Source organism: Microtus pennsylvanicus, chromosome 1 (assembly GCF_037038515.1).
Source record: "Microtus pennsylvanicus isolate mMicPen1 chromosome 1, mMicPen1.hap1, whole genome shotgun sequence".
Classification (NCBI taxonomy): Eukaryota; Metazoa; Chordata; class Mammalia; order Rodentia; family Cricetidae; genus Microtus; species Microtus pennsylvanicus.
This window is the reverse complement of record NC_134579.1, coordinates 80,487,058-80,493,887: the sequence shown is the minus strand read 5'-3', so window position 1 is coordinate 80,493,887 and position 6,830 is coordinate 80,487,058. Positions and strand designations below refer to the sequence as shown.

The following is a 6,830-nucleotide window of genomic DNA, read 5'->3' as shown; positions in this document are numbered from 1 at the left end:
TGTAAGGGACAGAGAGTCAGGGAGTACAGAGAATCAGGGAGTTTGCTGTGAGACTGTGCCTCCAAGTAATAACAGAAGCATTTCCCATAATGTCTCAACAACATGTATGGGTAGCAAAAACCCAAAGACTCAACCCTAAATGAAAACACCTCAACCAAAGAATGATGAGGGTAGGAGAAATAGTCTTCCTCATGAGGAGCACACACTTATTATTGGCGACCCAAAACCAATGGTCAAACCTAAAAACATGCATACAAAAAAGATTATATAGTCTGAGCAGTTTGTGTTTATGTATGTAGAAATATTTATGTACATAAATGAATGTGTGCAGGAGTGAGAAAAGAGGCCATGGTTTGAAAGAGAACAAGGCAGGGTACATGGGAGGATGAATTAAGGGTAAGGGAAAGTGATGTAAGTATAATCTCAAGAAATAATTTTTTTTAAAAAAATCACAAGGCTAGGCCGTGGCCGCGCTTCGCTGGCTTCTAGGCTTAACTGGAGTGGCAGCAGCTGCCTGCCTAGGCCTGGGCGCTGCTCCCCAGCTCCCCAAGCTCCGGCCCTGGCGGCCGGGGCATGGGCCAGGGGCGCGGCGGGAGGCAGCTTTCTGCAGGGCCCTGACGTGCACCAACTTCGGCATGAAGACCCTCATCACCGCCTACTCCGGAGTCCTGCGGGGTGAGCATTGGGCCGAAGCTGCCCTTAGAGAGAACAAGAATGGAGGATCTGCCCTGTCATGCGAGGGGTCTGGGCGATGGGGCACTGGCTCCAGCATCCTCGCGGCCCTCCAAGACATCTTTTCTGTCTCCTGGCTCAACAGGTCCAAGGTGGAAAAGCAGCTCCAGGTCATCTCAGTCCTATAGTGGGTCCTGTCCTTCCTGGTGCTAGGAGTGGCTTGCAGTGTTATTCTCATGTGCACCTTCTGCACCGACTGCTGGCCGTTAGCTGTGCTCTATTTCACCTGGCTGGCCTTTGACTGGAACACGCCCAAGAATGGTGGCAGGAGACCGCAGTAGGTGCAGAACTGGGCCGTGTGGCGCTATTTCCGAGACTACTTTCCCATCCAGCTGGTGAAGACGCAAAACCTGCTGACCACCAGGAACTATATCTTTGGGTACCATCCCCATGGCATCCTGGGCCTGGGTGCCTTCTGCAACTTCAGCATGGAGGCGACCGAAGTTAGCAAACAGTTTCCCAGCATAAGGCCCTACTTGGCCAAGTTGGCTGGCAACTTCCGGATGCCTGTCCTTCGGGAGTACTTGATGTCTGGAGGCATCTGCCCTGTCAACCGAGACACCATAGACTACTTGCTTTCAAAGAAGGGGAGTGGCAATGCTATCATCATCGTGGTGGGAGGTGCAGCCGAGTCCCTGAGTTCCATGCCTGGTAAGAACGCAGTCACTCTGTGGAACTGCAAGGGCTTTGTAAAGCTGGCCCTGCGCCTTGGAGCTGATCTGGTTCCCACCTATTCCTTTGGAGAGAATGAGGTGTACAAGCAGGTGATCTTTGAGGAAGGCTTCTGGGGCCGCTGGGTCCAGAAGAAGTTCCAGAAGTATATTGGTTTTGCCCCGTGCATCTTCCATGGCCGAGGCCTCTTCTCCTCTGACACCTGGGGGCTGGTGCCCTACTCCAAGCCTATCACTACTGTTGTGGGTGAGCCCATCACCGTCCCCAAGCTGGAGTACCCGACCCAGAAGGACATCGACATGTACCACGCCATGTACATGGAGGCCCTGGTGAAGCTCTTTGACAATCACAAGACCAAATTCTGCCTTCCGGAGACGGAGGTGCTGGAGGTGAACTGACCCAGCCTGTGGGGTCCAGCTCCTGGAAGGAGCGACTGTGAATCCTTTTCTACCAAGTTCTCAAGTGCATCTTGCTCTGTAAATTTGGAAGCGTCATGGGTGTCTTGGGTTATTTAAAAGAAATTATAATTTGTTAAACCATTGCCATGTTAGATCTTTTGTAAGAAGGGGCGAGTCAGTATTTTAAGTTCTCACATCTAGTATGTCCTGCACAAGGTGGTGGCTGACATTTCTGGGCCTTGATGGTTTCTTATCCAGCCCCCGCTAGGGTTCCCCAAACAACAGACAGCTGGCCCTGCTGAACTAGGGAAGGACAATCCTTATGACTTGGCCACTTAGATAATCCTCTTTTCTCCAGGGATTCTCAAGAGGCAGAGGCCGTGTTTAGCAAACATCTCCATTCCCACCACCCTACATGTGACTGAAGGTCTGGTTCTTCTTGCCAAGGGGAGGATGCAGGGAACAGAGTTGGCCCCTTTGGGGAAGGTGGCAGATAGCATCTGGAGTCTCCTCTCTGCTCTTCACCCTACCCCTTTTCTCCAATCTGAGCCTATGCTGGCCTATATACTGTGCTAGGGACAAGGATGTCCCACAGGTACTGTCTTGGGTTATCTCGCTGCTGTTGGCTGGTTTTACTCTGAAGGCTGGCACCGTAGATTCAGCACAGCTCAGCAGTGGCTTGGAGCATGTTATTTCAGCCGCCTGAGCTCTCCTGAGCCACACCCCAAGTCTGGTGTGAGGAAAGGTCTCTCTTCTGTTCAAAAAAGGGCCTGGTTTTCGGTGTAGCACACTGGGTCCAGGACAGGAGGCCCTGTACCCACGCCTCACATGTGTGCCTTCCTGAGGCATTGGGCCAGGGAAGAGAGCTGCCCCCTCCTGTGTATTCTGTTTTCTTTCCATGAGATTGTTGTGCCATGTCACGCTTTTGTATATTCCTAGACTAATAAATGGAAACAAGAACAAAAAAAATCACAAGGCTAGACAGTTCTGAAATCTATGAGCCAGGAAACCCTAATAAAAGGGTTAAAATTCTAGATATATCTGGGTCAGAGAAATTAAACCAATAGATCCAAAACGTAAACAAACCTTTAGAAAAAAATTGAGAACTAATCAACTGACGACATAAGCCGTCCTTAAATCCCAGTTTATAGAGAATAGGGCACATCTGCTTCCTTCCCTAGCAGCTGAGAGTGTTGTAATCCAGAAATTTTATTTATTTTAATTGTGAAAAATATGGAGTCTCCCTTTATAATCTGACTGGTAGCATGGGCATTATCTGTGGTAATAGAGTTGGTTGCTCACTCCTGGATTCTTAAAATGGTTAAGTCCTAAACATTAGATTGCAAAATCACTCACCCAGAAAAAAAATAAATACGACAACATGAAGGATATGAGAACCTACTACACCCTTTAAAACATCTGCAGAGCAGTAGCGTGGGGCTCATGGGGACCAGCGGGGCTGTAGCTTGAATGACTGATCTCTACCTCCTAGGAGAACATATTCTGTCCCTGAGAAGCTCATCATGATTAGAAAACAACTCTGTGTCCAAACAGAAATCAAACAAAAAAGCGCTCTCATCTGCAGGATTCAGGATCCTGCATGGCCCCCAGTAGTGAGTACCACTCCTCTGGCGTGCCATGGCAACAGTGAACACGCAAGAAGGGATACAGGTTACTGATACCAGCTGCCTGTCCCACTAGAGCCCTCCACAAGGAACCAGAGACAAGGACGGCACAGGATGCTGCAGCAGGACTTGTGCTTTATTGTGGGAGATATGAGGAACATCGGTGGGCAGCAGAAGCTGGGCTTTGTTCCTGGTCCTTACCACACAGCCCTTGACCTCTATACATAAATAGGGACAGACTCTGCACAGGAGGCCCCTCCAGCCCCTGAACAGGAGCCTACTGTGTAAGGGGCCTCATGCCATCCTGGCACTGAATCCGTCCCAGTGGTGCTGGTCATGGGCATCTCCATGCTGGCCAGGCAGCTTCCGTGCAGGCTGATGAGGCTTCTGCCATCCTAGCACTTGTCCCCATCCTCCTGCTCTGAGGAGTCCACGAGGCTGCTCAGCTTGTTCCCAGGTTGCCCTCTCTGGAGGAGGTCTGCTTTGGCAGCTCCCCTGTCCAGGTACACTTTGTACATGGGGTCCCCATGTAGGGAAGCAGGTGGTGCTCACTGTGAACACAGTCAGCTTGTCCACAGCCAGCAGCAGAAACCAGATGAAGTTGAGCAAGGATTGAAAGAAGGTCCCCTTGATGGACAGGACCTTCTGTGCGCACCTTGTAAAGACCCCCTGGGTACCTTTCTTTCTTTTTTTTTTATAAAAGAAAATATTTAATTTGGATTATGGTTTCAGAGGGGGTGGAGTCCTAGTGGCAGCAATAGCTAAAACTTCACATCTTGATCTGTAAACAGGAGACAGAGAGGGGCACACACCAGGAATGGCATGAGTCTTTTAAAACCTCAAAGCCCACTGCCCAGTGGCACACTTTCTCCAAAAAGAAGACATCCTCAACCTTCCCAAGCATTTCCACAAATGGAGGACAAAATATTCAAACATGTGAGCCTGAGGGACTCATTCTCCTTCAAACCACCACAGTTCCTAAGTGAGTGGGGTCATACTCAGAAATACCTTACTAATCCTACATGTTGGAGTAGGCTTTCTGCCTTTCTTCTAGGAATTTCAGTTTTTGATTTTGTATTGAGGTATCTGATTCATGTGGAGTTGAACTTTGTACACAGTGAGAGATAGGACATCCATTCTTCTACACATATCTATTAAGTTTTGGTAACACCATTTGTTGATAATGCTATATTTTCCTCTATTGTGTATTTTTAGATTTTTTTTGTGAAAAATAGGTTTCTGTGATTCTGAAGATCCTCTTGGATAAGGGAAGTAGACAAAATTGCCGGGGAGAAAAGTGGGATCTTGGGGGTGGGGTGGGAAGGGGGTAAGGGGAGATGGGGAGAGAAAAGGTAGAAGGGAAGGAGGGGGGACTTGGGGAAATAGGAGGATCGGGATAAAGGAAGGTTGGATAGGGGAGCACGGAACCACAATCCTTAGTTAAGGGACCCACTTTAGGGTGGGCAGGAGAATTGACCCTAGAGGGGCTCCCAGGTGCCCAAGCTGAGGTCCCCAGTTAGTTCCTTGGGCAGCTGAGGATAGGGAACCTGAAATGACCCCATCCTAGCGCAATACTGACGAATATCTTGCATATCATCTTAGAACTTTCATCTGGCGAGGGATGGAGATAGAGACAGAGACCCACACTGGAGCACTGGACTGAGCTCCCAAGGTCCCAATGAGGAGCAGAAGGAGGGAGAACATGAGCAAAGAAGTCGGGACCACGAGGGGTGCACCCACCCACTGAGACAGTGGAGCTGATCTACTGGGAGCTCACCAAGGCCAGATGGACTATTACCAAAAAAAGCATGGGATAAAACTGAACTCTCTGATCATGACGAACAATGAGGGCTGATGAGACGCCAAGGACAATGGCACGCAGTTTTGATCCTACGCAATCTGCTGGCTTGGTGGGAGCCTAGCCAGTTTGGATGTTCACCTTCCTAGATATGGACGGAGGGGGGAGGACCTAGGACTTACCACAGGGCAGGGAACCCTGACTGCTCTTTGGTCTGGAGAGAGAGGGGGAGAGGAGTTGGGGGAAGGGGTGAGGGGGGGGAGGAGGGGGAGAAGAGTGGGAGGAGAGGGAGAAGAGTGGGAGGAGGGGGAGGGAAAGGGGAGGCTGGGAGGAGGTGGAAATTTTTTTTTCTTTATTCTTCTTTTATCAATAAAAAAATGTTAAAAAAAAAAAGAGAAGGCTCACCGTTAAGAGTACTTGTGGCTCTTGAACAAGACTTGGGTTTACTTGCCAGAAGTCTAATGGAAGCTATTAGCTATCTATAACTCTAGTTCCAAGGGATACAACATCCTCTTCTGTTTTCCACAGGCACTGCATGCATACTGTGCAGACAAACATGTTTGTGAAACACCCATACACATTAAATGATAGAAATAAATCTTTATTAAAAAGAGCATTCTAATAAACGTTTTATGATGAAATAAATAATAAGAATAAATAAAATAAGAAGAAAAGAGAAACAGAATACAAAACTTCAGAATCACAGAAACCTGGGTACCTTTCTTGTTTTTCAAACAGAGAAACAGTTGTACACAGCCTGGGCCACGAACTCACCCACCCGCTTCAGAAGCCTTGTGTAGTGGAGTACCTGTCCGTCATGTTGGTACAGCCCTTGCCCTCAGTGGGGGGCAGGAAGTAATACTGAGACTTACAGTAGTATTGCAGACCCACAGCATGAGGGGCTGGTGGAAGCTGAGATGGCCCAGTTTCCCAGATCCTCCACTGGACCACTTCAGTTCTGGCCACCAACACTACTTGCTCTTGCGAATTTAGATCCGTCAAACTGAACACTGTAGCTGGCTCTACAGTTCTCTTATAGTTGATCAGCTATATATACCGTTACCTTCCCCAGGGATTCGAGTATCGGCAGGGTCAGGTCAGCCTGGACTGCTCTGCTGGCCATGACCGAAGAAGAGAAATACTCTTGAGTACCTGAGATCTCAGGATTCTGAATGTTTGTTTCTAGACATGTATCTGAAGAAGAGCATTCAGTACATCTCGTGTGCCTTGTGGTAGTTGCCCTTCAAATACTTGTACACAGTTTGCCCTCCATGTGGTGGGGGCATCTTTCTGGGTGATCAAAACCAATACCATGGGCCTCTGCAATGTTCAGAACTGGTGCTGTGGCAGGCGATGTTGGCGGAGCCTCCTTGCTCCCTTCCCTGTGGCCACTACATGCACTCTAACAGAACTGATTTGTTTTCTTAGCAGAAGCTACTATTGATGGCTACTTCCCCATCTGCCTGTATCACTGTGGGAAACACTACTTTCCCAGATAACACAGCAGTGCTGAGTTTCATCCTACATCTATATAGTTCAGAGATGTGCAAATTTGCAACATTTTTTGAGGCTTCTCTGGATCCAGAGAATGTAATGGGGATTCTA

At 48.6% G+C, this 6,830-nt stretch overlaps 2 pseudogenes; one reads left to right on the top strand and one right to left on the bottom strand.

The window, feature by feature from the left end:
- Window positions 1-635: 635 nt before the first annotated feature.
- On the top strand, window positions 636-1,802 carry LOC142839926 (diacylglycerol O-acyltransferase 2 pseudogene; annotated as a pseudogene).
- Window positions 1,803-4,188: 2,386 nt separating this feature from the next.
- Window positions 4,189-6,415, bottom strand: LOC142845958 (Golgi to ER traffic protein 4 homolog pseudogene; annotated as a pseudogene).
- Between the last annotated feature and the right edge of the window lie 415 nt (window positions 6,416-6,830).